Genomic DNA, 16162 nt, shown 5'->3' on the forward strand with positions numbered 1-16162 from the left:
GTGAGAATAATGGTAACGACCTCTAGTAAGTTCACAGAATAATATTAGGATAAAATTAGGTGTGTGCTATCATGGCCCCTTAAAGAATGCCGTGGAAAGGCAAAGACTTATTATATAACCAGCAGTATGTATTATAAATACCAAATATATGTATCTTTAATATGTTAATATTTAGGTTGAATTAGGTTATTCCTATGATTCTCTTGCTCCTGACATTGTATGATTACACACCTCCGCACACATACACAGACACACGCGGTTACACCCAAGTGAAATATGAACAGACATTTACATTAGGTATAATCTTGGTTTGTGCTATGTTTTTTTTTTTTTTGCGGTACGCGGGCTTCTCACTGCTGTGGCCTCTCCCATTGCGGAGCACAGGCTCCGGACGCGCAGGCTCAGCGGCCATGGCCCACGGGCCCAGCCGCTCCGCGGCATGTGGGATCTTCCCGGACTGGGGCACGAACCCGTGTCCCCTGCATCGGCAGGCGGACTCTCAACCACTGCCCCACCAGGGAAGCCCCTGTGCTATCTTTTATAATCTTTTTTTTTTTTTCTCTGAACTTCACTCATGAAGAGGAGGAATGCAAAACTAGGATTTTAACTACCAAGTTTTTAAAAAGAGAACAACAAAGTTAAAGTGAGAGATCCAATGACACAACTAGGTTTATGGGAATTGTAAATACTGTTTTAATAACTACTGGAAGGACGTCTGAAGTAGTAAAAGTAAATAGAGCTCTCACTTATAATTGTTTACAGAATTCTTTTCTGAGTGAATTGAAAATGTGGAGGACATAGAATTTTTGTTGAGAAAGTTAACTTATTGTCCAAAACTCCTTCGACTCCAGAGCCCTACACAAGTGCTGGGAGTAATATGTCATATGGCTCTGTAATTGTAATTACCTAAGCTCTACTGAGACAGCACATTTTTCTACAAGTCGGAAAAATACATTTTTATTCGGTATCCAAAGTGGATTTTTGCTCTAACTGTTTTGTAGTGTGAAATAGTTTAAGACACAAAAGGTTGCAAAACTAGTACTGAGAATTCATATGTACTCTTCATGCAGCTTCCCCCAATGATAACATTCTTCGTAAGTACATAGAGTGTCAAACCCTGGAAATCGACAGTGACAGAATACCGTCAAAAGTCGATTTTCATAGTGGTAAAATTTCCCTGAGAAATTGGGCTGCAAATTATCACAGCTTGTCTCAAGTGTCACAATTGAAACTGTTTTCATTGGATCAAGCTTTTAATTATTAAAGAGTGTCATTTGATTCTTCATGTAAACAAATGTTGCCCTCAGTGGGTTTTTTTAAATTACATGTATTGAAACCCCAGATAATGGTGCATTTTAGATTACATTTGTATCCAAAAATACTATTAAGCTCCTTTTCAAAATATATTACTATTTTTTAACTCTGCATTGCTTTCAAACAACACTTAGATCATTAAATTAGATCCTCATTGTTTCCTCAGAGGTGGCAGGCATTATTAAAATGTATTCTGCATATTTTGTTTCTGTAATTATGTCTAATCAGTGTGAATTGATGCTGTACTAAAATACTTAATTAAAAACACACATTTGAGAGATAAGTGGGGAACAAAAGAGAAACTCTCCTACTTTGCTTCTAAGTGACAGAAATTGATAGAAAGTTGAAGTATTAGACAAGACCAGGAGCCTGGAAACAAAAATGTGTTAATAGGCAGAGAATGCAAATTTTCTATAGAAAGATCCTGGCCTTAAAACAAAAGCAAGGGCTTCATCATTGTGAATTCTTTTTCCCCTGCAGAATCAATTCTCAAAGATATGGAGATCTCATAAATGTCTCCAAAGACCAGTTAGCAACACCCAGCAAGTGAGGCTTTCTGAAAGAAATGCCTTCCCAGGCTGTGTAAATGCATGTGTCAAGGGGGAGAGACCCCAGCGCTGTCGTGATTGAGCAGGGCCTGCCGAGGCCCTTTCCTTTGTATCCTGATCATTTACATGACTTAAACACAACAGTGTGCTCCATAGTCAATAAAACAAGACGCTTTTGCCATAGCAACAGTTTCAGAATGTGGCCCAGCTTCGGTGCTGTCCCTGAGACGGAGAAAAGTACCATAAAGGAACACTCCTTATGAATATGTTCAGAGATTTCTTTATTCCGCTAGTACTTGTTTCAGATGCCACTGGGTTTAGGTTTTATTTACGCAGCCCATCTTTCCTTTGCTCTGGGAGAACGAGCTTTGTGTGTCAAAGTTGTGGACGTGACTGAGGGGTCAGAGGGTGGGAGTATATACTTGGCTGTGTTGGAGATGGAATTCCAGAGTATCTTCGCGGAAAACTCTTAATGCTATCGAGGAAACCACGTAAAACTCAGGAATATACTATACATCCCTAAGTCGCTGGTTTCTTTGAAGATATGTAATAAACAGCCCTTTTAGCATTTGCACTTTTCAATTCTTTCTATCACGTATCAACATGTGCACATAATACCACACTCTTTAGAAAATCGTAAGGAAATAAACTCTACGCTCAGTGCTGTTGTGCAAAAGACATAGCACATGTGTTATCAAAGCTGTAATTAGGCTTCAGTGTTTTCCTTTTCTTTCAAGGTCATTTCCTGGCATGATAAAATTTTCTAGTTAAGAAAGAGCCCTCTCTTTTTTAAAAAGCAATCGTACTTGCTACAAGTTTGAGTCTAATGCAGCTGTTCTGGTAAATCTTCACTGAAGAAGGCAAATCAGAGAGGAAAAACATAATTTTAATGATCTTTTTTTTTTTTTTTTTTTTTTTTTTACTATGTGACATACAGTGGGTTTTACCTTTAGGAGATAGAGAGCTTGGTTGTTTGTAAGTAGTAAATTCTTTACCTTGAGACATTCGTGCTTCTTCGGAAAGATATCCCTTCTGTGGCATATGGGTCTTGTCCCTCGTCCTCGTCTCTGTTGTCTTCGTTGCTTGCTGGGAAGTAGCCAGCCCTTAACACTGGAGCTACTTACAGTGATAGATGAGGCATTGAATCTGTGCACCTGACTCCACAGTAATCTATAAATTAGTTATGAGCTGCTAATAAAAAATCCTAAACGTCCCTGCTTCTTGGGGAGCCGCAGACCCCAGGGGTCACCAGGCAATGAAAGATCAAACTGGACTCAGCAGTGAAAACACAGTTAATGATTTACACACATCAGCATTTGACATTGGTCTAATCTGAATCAAGAGGTCCTTTGTTTGCTACGTTGCGTCACTGACTGGTGCCCTGAAGACTGTAAATTGGGGCACACTGTTGTTAGGCCAAAGGGAGGTGAACACACAGAGAGTGAGTGTGTACTCACTCATAAAAGGTGAGCTGCGAGATCAGATTTTATGCACATGTTGGTGTCAACTAGAAAGTCACGTGGATATTGCAGTGACACATTCAGGAGGGTTGGAAACACAAAGATTGTGTGTGGGTGCAGAGTGGAAGGGATGACGAGTGGAGAAGCAATTATAATTCTCTTATCTCAGGCCAGTGAATTTAAATTAAATAAATTAATTTATTTAACCAGACCTGGGGAGAAGTCCTCAGGGAGAAGGCCTTCCAAGTGAAATCCCACTGGAGACGCTTCAGCGACACCAGAGAGGAGTGACCTCCAGTTCACGTCTCTCGGTTACTCTGCCCTTCTCGAAACTGATTTCTCGAGCACAGCAGGGCTGGCGAGTTTCATAGCAGAAATGTCTGGCTCGATACCATAGGCATTTTACACGTTAAATTGTGCATTGGAGAATAAAGCGTGTCCTCCTAAGTCGGGATGCCTCGAATATTTAGCCTACTCCAAAGGCTGAGCAGGTTTGAGTCTTTTTGTGAACCTGGGGAAGAGGAATAATCATCTTCATTTTGTAGGTCCTCTGATTTGCAAGGCTTTTTACAGGCAAAGGGCTACCACTTGAATGCTGTGGACCTGGTGGGCCACCGCTGAACAATAGGGAAATTTCATTAAGCCGAGCAGGGGCTAATTTTGAAGCGGTTCTAATACGTTCTCTGTGAAGTAGAGAGATCTGATTTCCTATCCTCCCTGTCACGCTCGAAGGATCTCAGAATTCTTGACAAAGCAGTGACAACAATACTGGCTGCGAGCAAAGGGAGCCCTCTTCAGATGGTCAGCCTTGTCTCCCAGATGCCGAAACCACTTTTTTTCTTACACGGTTCATCATTCGGAACTATTAAGCATTTTTCTGCTCTTTGTTAGAAGAATAGGTCCAAGATTTATAGAGCAGTCTTTCCTCAGTCAGTCTGGTTGTTCACTCTGTCCCAAAAGATGAAAAGTAAACATGTTCAATATTTAATTCATATGTACCAGTAAAGACTCATCATCTTCTGGACCACACAGAATCCTTGTACAAGTTTTGGATATAATCTCTGCTTTTGTACTAATTCCAAAAAAAGTCAATGAAGTCTGAAGGCATTTGGCAAAAGAACTAAGGAATTTAACTCTGTGCTCAAAAAGTCAATGTTGCATAAATATTTGAACATAGTTATTGGAACACCCCTGGTTATCTGTTTAAGTTGTACTTTGCTCTTAGACAAAGAATCGTATCAGAGTATCATTCTCCCATAGAAATCTGCAGAGTAATGCTTGAATAGCTCCACATGCAAAGAAATTAAATTCCACAAGTTTATTGCCCTGTGGATATTGGGCAAAGAGACTGATGCCCACGTTACAGATGAAGCAGGTTATAACCCAAAGTTGCCCTTATATTCGGCCTGTTTCAGTTACTCCACTATCAGGAGAATCACCCAGACTCTTGGACAGAGGGCACATGGGGCCCAGTGGCAGCTCTTAGCCTCTTTCCCATCCCAGGGGCTGGTTCTGTTCATCATCACATCGTTGGGCTCTTTTCCCCCTAAACTGTTGCCGTCACCTTCGTAGATCCAACTCCTGTCCTTCAGGGCGTTCAGTAGGTGGCTTACTGTCTTTGTTTGGGTTCTCCTGGTTGTAGATCTTGAAACAAAATTTCAAGCGCAAGTGATTTATTTGGAGGAGAGAGACAAAGGAGGGAAGGAAACCAATAAAGACTGTGTTTCAAGTAAGTTATCACTGTGGGCACCTGAAGCTTAATCCTACTGGGGAACTCTGGGAGCCAGTGTCAAACAGACTCCTCAGAGGTATCCCAGCCAAGTGACGGGGGAGTCGGGGTGTTTATATACCAACTCTGGTCATTGACCAGGTAAGGACTGCACGGGGCCAGAGGTGAGAGACTTTAATTCTGCAGTACCTCTGACCTTGCCAGAGCAAGCAAAAATTGGTCCCAGCACCAGAGAAAGCTCTCTAGCAAAGAGATGTAGGGGCTGGCAGGTGTCAGCCCACCAGGCACAGAAATGGAAAGGCTTAAGGGAATACGAGTTGAGGGTTGACCTATCCAGTTCATACTATTCGGAACGCTCTTCACTGTCTATGCACCCCAAAGGCAGCCCACAGACTCCACAGGTCTCTGCAACAGCCTTGCCAATATTCTTCCACCAGAGAGAAAGAGTATTTCCTTATGGCTTGTTTTTAAAAATCATCATCTACTTCTGTTGTTTACAATTTATCATCTGGATATGAGAGCTCATGGAGATTCACCTAACTTCCCAGGCCCAGCTGTATCTCAGACAGAGGATAAACCGAAAACCAAAAGAATAAGAGCATGGGAATCTGGGCCTGATGGAACAGAACATCCAAGGAGGAAGCTGGCTGTCAGTATTTGGCAGGTGGATAGCTCTCCTCTTCGCAGGAGGAGGTCTACACAGACAAGTGAGGAGTGGTGGCAGTAGGTCCGATGATCAGTAACAGATGGAGAGTCACATCATCAAGCAGTTGGCATTGGGAAGAGCCAACAGGAAGTGGCAGGTACAGACCCTTGGCCAAGGCCACGGGAACGGGTCCAACCTGCAGGTTGTTGGGCATGGAGAGAAGGGAGGAGATGGTTCTTTGGCAACTTGTGAGGACAGAGCATAAGTGGGTAATGGCAACATGGGGGCTGGGAGGAGAAGCTTGGGGGTTAGGGGCATAGTTCGAGTCACAGAATAAACTGAATGGACAGAGCATCGAGGCACTGACACGGACACAGGAAGCCCTTTCATTTTAGTCAGGATGTCTTTTGGTTGTAAATGGCAAAAGAAAAAATCTTTTATTTTAGGGAAAGGAATGGAAAGTTTGTTTGTGTTGGGTGTGTGTGCGAGAAGAGTGTATCAGCTATCCGGTGCTGCATAACAAGCTCTCTGTAAACTTAGTGGCTTAAGACAACAATCATTAGGTCATGATTCTGTGGGCCAGCGATTACCTGGACTCAGCTGGATGATTCTTCAGGTGGTCTCACCTGGGGTCACTCATGTGTCTGTAGTCAGCTGGCAGGTCGTCTGGGGACTGGTTGGTCTAGGAAGCATCAGCTATGATGCTTGTACATGGTCTATATGATCTATGCTCTCCATGTCTCTCATCTTCTAGATGGCTGGCCTGGACCATTGCATAGTTTAACGGAAAGGTACCCAGCAGCAAGAGAGGGCAGCTCCCAAAGCACAAACACTTTTTAAGCCTCTACTTGCTTCACGTTCGCTAGTGTCCTGTTGACCTACAAGAACTGTATAACCATGCCCAGATTCAAGGAGTGGATAGAGTCTACTTTTTGATGGAATTTGTGGCCAAATTTTGCAATCTACTAGAGAAGGGCAGCTGAGGACCCACAGAATTAGGAATAGAACAGTGAAAGAATACAGCCTCTGCTTCTTATCTTTTCTATTCGTTCTCTACCCACTTCAATCTCTTGGGCCAGCTGTCTTGACAAGACAGGGGCTCTCTGGTCACTTTCAGCTCTTGGGCTCACATCCTCACTACATCATAACCTGAGAGAAAAGTGTTCTTTTCTCTTAGGCCCAATTAAGAAAATTCTGAGAATAGAGGTGACTGACCTGGCCTGCGTGTTGGGGGATGAAGATGGGTGGCTCTTTCCACAGATGGAAGCCATACAGAGCAGGCTGTCTCATGGCCCGTAGGGCAAGTCCAGGGTCTGAAGTGACTGAGTACTTACTGTACTTCAGGTGTATGTTTTAAAACAGAGGTTTGGCCAACACTGTTTCAATCTCTCCAACAACTTGTGGCGGAAGTGTTATTGTTCCCATTTTGTCGAGGAGGAAATTCAGGCTCGGATTGTTAAGAAACATGGAACACATTTTGATCCAAGCCAACTGGACTCTAAAGTCAAGGTTTTCCACTACATACTGGTGTCACCCCACAAATGGACATCACTTAAGTTGAGAGGATCATATGTTACCTTCCTAAGAGGTCCTCTCTGACTTCTTGTGTAAATTACAGGCCCCACATCTTGCCGACAGTACTCCCACTGCCCCTTACCATATTCTGTTTCCCAATAGGGCTTATTTTCTAAGATACTATATAATTTATTTTGTTTCTTGTTTCTTATCTTTCTACCATGCTATGGCAGCACATCAAAGACAGAGATTTTGTTAGTTTATTTCACTGATGTATCCTAAGCGTCTAGAACAGTGCCGGGCACATAGAAGGCACTTAATAAAGATTTGTTGAATGAATGAATGTATCAGAGTGAGTCTTCTGTAGCACATAGTCCTATTGTTGCCCTTGACTCTACCCCCGTGTCTACTGTGGGTTTCGGGGGTTTTATACATTTTTATATCTCCAGTGCCCTACCCGCTCTGGCATGTATAGGAGTCCCATAAATTGTTCTTAAGTAAATAACTGACTTACCCAAGAAAGGAAAAGTAGCTAGTGCTATTGGAAGGGGAAATTCTTCTCATGACAAAAGTGTTTTCCCTATTTAGGTAATATTTTCAAGGTAGAGGAAGTACATGAATAAATTTATTAGGTAGTATAAGACCAAATTCCTTTTGGTTGCTGCTATATTTGTATCTACATGTAACGATAACTATATTAATGTCTATATCTACGTGCACTAAAGGTTCACTTGACCCGGCAGAAATTCCATCTTTGCTAGAACTATCTCTGCTGAGAATAACCTTTTTTTTTCATCTTCATTAGATTATAATTGCTTTACATTGTTGTGTTAGTTTCTGCTGTACAACAAAGTGAATCAGCTATATGTGTACCTATATCCCCTCCCTCTCAGGACTCCCTCTTACCCTCCCCGAGAATAATCTTTTTCTCTTCTCAAACTCTGTATATAAAACATGCTCTCCATAAATATTCATTGTCTGAATGACCGTAGAAATGATACACAGATCTTTATAATGCTTCACTAAGGAGTGTGGTTAATTGAAGCTAAAGAACAGTCTCTTAAAATACTGGTAGAATTTTCTGTTATTCAAGGAGAATGCTTGGCAGGGACGACTTACACAACAGACATTTTTTGATAAATTTCTTTCGCATTCCCATGGAGGAAAACCTTAAAAGGTATGGCTAGGAATGATAGTAGATTTTGGCAGAAGGCCTTAAAACTTTATCACTGTCTTTTTTAACCTCCATCAACAAAATAATTAAATTTTGTTATGTTTTCACATTGGGGGGAATTTTCTGATAATTTCCTTTTTCATGTTTCAATTCTTGGATTTTTCATTGGAAAAACAATGTTTCCCTTTTTTTTTCCTAAATTTATTTATTTGGGGCTGTGTTGGGTCTTCACTGCTGCACATGGGCTTTCTCTAGTTGTGGCGAGCCGGGGCTACTCTTTGTTGTGGTGCGTGGGCTGCTCATTGCAGTGGCTTCTCTTGTTGTGGAGCACAGGCTCTAGGCACGCAGGCTTCAGTAGTTGTGCCACACGGGCTCAGTAGTTGTGGCTCGTGGGCTCTAGAGCACAGGCTCAGTAGTTGTGGTGCATGGGCTTAGTTGCTCCACGACATGTGGGATGTTCCCTGACCAGGGCTCGAACCCGTGTCCCCTGCATTGGCAGGCGGATTCTTAACCGCTGCGCCACTAGGGAAGCCCTGTTTTCCTTTTTTTCTTTAAAAAAAATGTAGGTTTCTATTTCTACCTTTTTGGTCGATGATATAAAAGAAAGGTTACGGCAGGTATAGACCTTGTCTTCCATTGTTAAGAGCAAATATTTTCTGAGAAATGTGCTGTGCTGATTTTTGCATTAACAATGCCTAGTGCCGGGCTTCCTTGGCGGTGCAGTGGTTAAGAATCCACCTGCCACTGCAGGGGACATGAGTTCGAGCCCTGGTCCGGGAGGAGCCCACATGCCGCGGAGCAACTAATCCCCTGTGCCACAACTACTGACCCTGAGCTCTAGAGCCCACGATCCACAGCTACTGAAGCCTGTGTGCCTACAGCCCGTGCTCTACAACAAGAGAAGCCACCACAATGAGAAACCCACGCACCGCAACGAAGAGTAGCCCCCGCTCGCTGCAACTAGAGAAAACCCACACGCAGCAAGGAAGACCCAACGCAGCCAAAAATAAATAAAATAAAATAAAAAATAAATAAATTTATAAACAAACAAAAACCAATGCCTAGTGCTGAAAATATGTTCTAGAGAGAATTTTGGTTATTGCCCAGAGTTGATTTCTAAGTCAGAAGGCAGAAATAAAACACAAGAATTAGTGAATCGGTCTTGCCTAAGTTAACTTAGAGTTGAAACTACTTAGTGCCTTAATTAAGCTTACATTTTATTCATTAATTTATACATTTGAAGGGTAATATCTAAGGCTGGGGAAACAGCTCGTACTTTGAAGTACAGATTCAAGGGACAGGAGGTAACCTCACTGTGAAAAGAACACATAAAACCAAGGGACCTGGCAGGCCGGGGGCGAAGCCGGAAGCTGAGGGCAGTAAAGGGTTCACGCCTCCCTCAGCAAGTCTTACTGAGCACCAGCAATATATCCAGCTCTATTCTGAATGCTGAGGCTACAGAAGTCAATGAAACAAGTCCCTGTCCTCATTCGGCTTATATTCTAATATAGAGAGACGGACAATAAACCAACGAGGGTCTAATATGTCAGGTAGTGAGAGATGCTGTGAAGACACAGCTGCAGAAAGAGAGAGGAGTGAGGAAGTTGTCTTGTCATATGAAGCGTCTTGGAAAAGATAACAGTTGAGCAGAGACCCGAAAGAAGTGCAAAGCATGCTGTTCTCCTGGGGGAGAGAATCCCAGGCAGAGAGAAGAGCAAGCGCGAAGGCCCTGACACGGGAGCATGAGGCGTGTGTCGTGGATTGCCAGGCAATGACCTTTTAGAGGCTTGTAGGTGTCGCGTGACCTTTGGCTTTTACTCGTGTGCAAGTGGGAGCCGTTGAAGAGTTTTGAGCAGAGGAGTTCAAAAGAACGACAGCTTTAAATAGGCTGGGGAGGGGGCGCAGGCCGAGTGCACGGTAGAAGCAGGCACGCCTTAGGAGCTACCGCAGGAATGCAATCAAAAGATGGGGGTGGCTTGGACCAGAGCAGTGGGGTATGGTGAGAGGTCGTCAGATTCTAGGTGAGACTGACAGAATTTCCCTTTGAATTGGATGTCAGATTTGAGAGAAAGAAACAAACCGTGGATAACTACAAAGATTTTGGTCTGAGCATCTGGCTGTGTTCATGGCTGGCTCTAAACTGCTCAGTTGCTTTTAGGGATGTCACATGTTTAAAGGGCCAGAGATGGAACAGATAGGAGCAAATGTGTGCGGATTAGGCTAGTCACAGTATTCAAATCCAACAACGTGAAATGAATAGAATATCAGTCCTACCATTAAACTAAGTGCGAAAAGGAAGAAATGTAGCTTGGCAGCCATGGGATCACTACTGCAGTATTTTTTTATTAATTTTTATTGGAGTATAGTTGCTTTACAGTGTTGCGTTGGTTTCTGCTGTACAGCAAAGTGAATCAGCTATACGTATACATATATCCCCTCTTTTTTAGATTTCCTTCCCATTTAGGTCACCACAGAGCACTGAGTAGAGTTCCCTGTGCTATACAGCAGGTTCTCATTAGTTATCTATTTTATACATAGTAATGTATATATGTCAATACCAATCTCCCAGTCCATCCCACTCCCCCCTTCTCCCCCTGGTATCCATACGTCCGTTCTCTACATCTGTTTCTCTATTTCTGCTTTGCAAATATTTGTATCATTTTTCTAGATTCCACATATAAGCAATATTATATGATATTTGTTTTTCCCTTTCTTACGTACTTCACTCTGTATGGCAGTCTCTAGGTCCATCCACGTAAAAAATATGGAACACTTCACAAATCTGCGTGTCATCCTTGCACAGGGGCCATGCTAATCTTCCCTGTATCATTCCAGGTTTTAGTATATGTGCTGCCGAAGCAAGCACCACAGTATCATTTAGTTTTTACTCAAGCTATAGAACAACTGGAGCTAAGAAAAACAAAAGATCACGTGGGGACATAAAAACAGACCATATGAGAACAAGTTGGCTAATTGTAGGAGTAGCCCCAAAACAAAAGTGAACCAAGAAGCATGACGACTATCTCTGAATATCTGTAGGGCTGTTGTACAAAAGCAGAATTAAACTTAGTCAATACGACTCAAGTTTAAGCTGGGTCCTATAGGGAGAAGCTCCTGCAAGAAGCACTTTAGCTCAATGGAAGGATAGCTTTCCTTAACAGACACAGCTAGTGCCCTCAAAGATCTGTGAGCTCATCTCCAGCCTTGGGACCCTGATACGCTATATGTCCTAGCCTGCCAGCCAGCCAGGTGCAGAAGACCCAGGGGAAAATTCTGAGACCCTAGAAGATGGTGGTTGGGAGCCTGGGTGCGTGAGAGGAATCGGGACAGCGACTCCACGTTGGACTGTGATATGAGCATGAACTAAATCCTTATTGTGTCCAGCCATGGAGAATTGGGGGTCTTTTGTTGTAGCAGCTAGATTTACTTACCCTGACAGTATATCTTCTAACTTATAGAGCTGCCCAACTGTAGAAGGGATTGCAAGGAAGGGAATGAGTTTCCTGTCCCTGGATGTGTTCGAACACGCTCACTTAGATGTGAAACTCTTGAGGCAAAAATCAAGCTGGAGATAAGTGACTTGAGCAAATAACTTGAGCAAATAGTGCTTTTGAAAATTTTCCACTAAAGTATCCCTATCAGCACAGAGGTTTCACTCCCTAGTGGCAGTGGGTTTAGTTTCCAGTGAACTTTCTTTGACATCTTTTGTTTTCATAGTCTTATCTTAAACATGTATGCAGTCTCTGTATTTTTCTGTTTCTTTTAATATATATCAGTTTATTTTACTATACATTTTTAAAAGTTATGAAGGGCATACTATTACTGAAGAGGACCATTTCTTTTCAATCTTCCAGTGAGGTGGACCCTTTAGGATTAAGTGTTCAAAAATTACTATTTTCAAAGTCAAGCTATATCGAAATCAGTCAATTCATATTTACGCCCTGTTTCAAGTGAAATGCAAAACCAAATTCGAATGAGAATGTACATTGCATTTCATTAAGCTAAAAATTTTAAATCATTTTCTATGTTAATCGTATTCCACATTACATGGTTCACATTAAAAAATTGTAATGCCAGCTAGAGTTCTTTGGGAAATGCTGGAGACTTCTTTATCTTCTAGGTACCATATATGGAAATTATTTCCATGGCATTTTTTTACTTAGATGGATATAAACTGTAATTCTGTTATTGTGCCTGCTTACAAAAAGAAGAAGTTGGTATAAACATGATACAACTCGTAAAACGAAAACTATGTTGCCATTAGCAGGCACACACATTTACTTGCTTATATCTCGTGGTAAATGTGATTCAACTACAAGGAGAGGTGGATTTCTCCTTTGGCATTTTCTCACAACCCCACATCTTCCTTTAAAACCAGCCAGACCAGCCAGAGTGGAAATGCAGAGTGTGTGTTACAAGCTGCAGGAGAAGATAAGCTGTCTAGGCTGTGCTTGAGAAAAGGAAAAAAAAATGTATGTGCCTAAGGACATCATTTTCTTTACGGGCATTCTTCCTAGTGGATGTTTAGGTATAAATAATACCACTTATATGCACCTACTTAGAGGGGTAGCTGCTTTGCTTCCCTGGGAAGAATTTGTCCATGGATTTTGCAAACTTTATCTGATATTTTTAAAGCCATTTCCCCATATTTAATTTTGTATAGATTTTGAGCTAGCTTTCTTAATTATTAACTTGCCTTTCATTTTTTTTTACATTCTTTTTTTTTTTTTTTTCTGTGGTATGAGAGCCTCTCACTGCTGTGGCCTCTCCCGTTGTGGAGCACAGGCTCCGGACGCGCAGGCTCAGCGGCCATGGCTTACGGGCCCAGCCGCTCCGCGGCATGTGGGATCCTCCCGGACCGGGGCACGAACCCGTGTCCCCTGCGTCGGCAGGCGGACTCTCAACCACTGCGCCACCAGGGAAGCCCCTTGCCTTTCATTTTTAAATGGAAAATAGAAAACATGAGTGAAAGGAGATCATCGTAAGTTTAAGTAAATCTTGTTAGATATTTTAATAAAATAAAAGTATTCAATGTCCATCTAGTGGCCAATATGAAGACTTGGTCTCGTGCCTTGAAATTCAACAGTAATATGACACTGGGAGAGCCAGCAGGAGGATCACGTGGGATATTAACAGGAGTCAGGCCACAGGCGGATTGCATCACTTTTTCGCACAACATAGAATTCAGTCACATGATTGAGAGCTATTCATGTGGGCAACTGGGGAAAAATGGTCTTCCTGTGTGTCCAGGAAGAAAAACAAAATATAACACGATTTGGTGGCCATATAGCAATCTCTGCCATACCGGATTTCTCATGTATGATACAACAGTTAACAATAATTAGTGGATTCGTACTGTGCCCTTAACCATCTCAGTGACGTAGACATACGTTGGATTCTATTTTACAGATGAGGAGGTTGAAGATCAGATTGGTTAAGGGCTTTTCTTTCTCTGAATCACTCATCGTATCCTCTTATTGGTCTGAAATGAATTCTCTTTCTTACAGTAGTAAATTTGGCTTGTGGTTAGTGAACATTTCAAAGTACCATAACTCAGCTTTTCAGATTGCATGGCTTTAGTTGGGCACTTTGGGTGGCTTGAACAACAGAGATTTTCTTTTTTTTTTTTTGCGGTACGCGGGCCTCTCACTGTTGTGGCCCCTCCCGTTGCGGAGCACAGGCTCCGGACGCGCAGGCTCAGCGGCCATGGCTCACGGGCCCAGCCGCTCCGCGGCATGTGGGATCTTCCCGGACCGGGGCACGAACCCGCGTCCCCTGCGTCGGCAGGCGGACTCTCAACCACTGCGCCACCAGGCAAGCCCTCTTCTTGTTTTTTTAAAAAATCTCTCACACACAAATTCAAGCACAGTTCAAGGATTGATTAATTTCTTGGCACGACAGTGTCATCAAGAATCCTGATGTGTCTCAGTTTTCCATTCTGCATCCTCACTAGGTAGCCTTACATCAGCAAGTGGTTGGAAGATGGTTGCCCTAGCTCCAGGCATCACCTCCTCACTCCCCCGTATCCAAAGGCAGGAAGTAGAGTTACTCTTCGCACGTCCCCCCTTTTTGTGGCTTTGACAGTTCCACATCATCACGTGGAGTTGAGGAGAGCACACCTCCCTGAATATATTGCTGCCCCAGGCCTGACAAAACTTGGGGGAGGGTGCTGTTAGCCAAGATTAAGGGGCAATGGCTATAGGACGGTCAACTACAAGTGTCTTCCAGGTACAGTCTTGCCTCTAATAAGTATTAGAAATGAGAGATATAATGAGAAATGCTAGAGCATGGGTTTGAATCAAAGGACTTAGGAAATTATTTTATTCAACCCTTACTTTACAGATGGATAAACTGAGTCCCAAACAGGTTAACTGGTTTTACCAGCTTACACAGCTAGATAAGGGTAGAGGTAGGACTAAAAGTGAATTTTCTGATGGCCAGTTTAGTGTATATCTATACATATCATTGCTTAATAGCCAATAGACTATTGATCACAATATTATGATACATTGTACTTGCTTACTTGGTTTTTGGGTTTTGGTTTTCAACTTGTCAAGGGAAAAGAGCCTCTTACTGAGCTTTGAATCTCCAGTGGGAAGCACAATGTCCTATATTCAAGAATAGTAGGGGGGAGGGATAAAGTAGGAATTTGAGATTAACATATACACACTACTATATATAAAATATGTAAACAATAAGGACCTACTGTATAGCACAGGGAACTCTACTCAATATTCTGTAATAACCTATATGGGAAAAGAATCTGAAAAAGAATAGATAGATAGATAGATAGATAGATTGGTTGATCTGAATCACTTTGCTGAATACCTGAAACTAGCACAATATTTTAAATCAACTACACTTACGTAAAAAAGAAAAGAATAGTAGAGTTCATGTTTGTACCCTATTTAATGATTGGTGGTATTTAATTCTTACCTTAACCCCTAGAGGTACATGAAAAAACTGAAGCAGTTTTGGGACTTACCCAAAGTTACATGGTCATTGAGGCATTGTAACAAAAGCATAGCTACAAAAGCATATGCTCAAATATACAATAGAGGGAAAGCCTCAGAGAAATCTTTTTTTATGCTGCTGATAAGTACATGTATGAAATCTTAGAAATGCCGTTGGCAGTGGACTCTCATATTCTTCTGCCGGAGGTGAAGGTAAAAATAAAACATAACTGGAATAGTTAGAACCTGTGGCTGGAGATTACTGAGGAATTTTGTTCAATACTTTTTCAGAAAGATGAGAGGCACACAGTTGTGTGTACAAGGTGAAAGGAAAACTAACTTTTGACAATGGGAGGAGATCCCTAAAATGAGGAATGAAGAACACGGCTGAGTCATTTGTGATAATTCTGCTTTTCTTTTACCTGCACAGAAGACCATTCTGCTGCTCAGTGATTTCATCCAGGACCACACTTGAATGGCACTGACTGTAGTTGCCATAGTTACCTGCACAAAGGGACAGGATTGTCGTGCTGAGGTTCACTACATGCTTTGGACACATGGAATCAGATGCCTCCTTAAGCCTACAACCACCGCCCCCCACCCCCGCCAAATTATAACCTGTTTCTTTTTGGTAACATGGGTACTAAATGCGTTTGATTCATCCATTTCCAATTTATCATCTGTTACCTTTCGGGTTTAAGGTTTTCTAAAAAAAAAGTAGCACTTTTTTTTTTAAATATTTGTTATCGCTTAATTTTTTTCCTTCTAGTTTTATTGAGATATAATTCACATACAAGTTTTAAGTTTAAGTTACACAGCGTAA

The 16162-nt window shown here is 42.1% G+C and overlaps 1 protein-coding gene and 1 non-coding gene across 3 annotated transcripts in view; one reads left to right on the forward strand and one right to left on the reverse strand.

The window, feature by feature from the left end:
• Nucleotides 1–16162, forward strand: part of MID1 (midline 1) — a 636259-nt gene that overhangs the window by 408223 nt on the left and 211874 nt on the right. The gene's annotated exons all lie outside the window — the stretch shown is intronic.
• Nucleotides 11145–11252, reverse strand: LOC137217722 (U6 spliceosomal RNA). Its single transcript, XR_010940224.1, has one exon. It is a non-coding gene; the product is annotated as a U6 spliceosomal RNA (small nuclear RNA).

The sequence above is a fragment of the Pseudorca crassidens genome, chromosome X (genome assembly GCF_039906515.1).
Source record: "Pseudorca crassidens isolate mPseCra1 chromosome X, mPseCra1.hap1, whole genome shotgun sequence".
Taxonomy (NCBI): Eukaryota; Metazoa; Chordata; class Mammalia; order Artiodactyla; family Delphinidae; genus Pseudorca; species Pseudorca crassidens.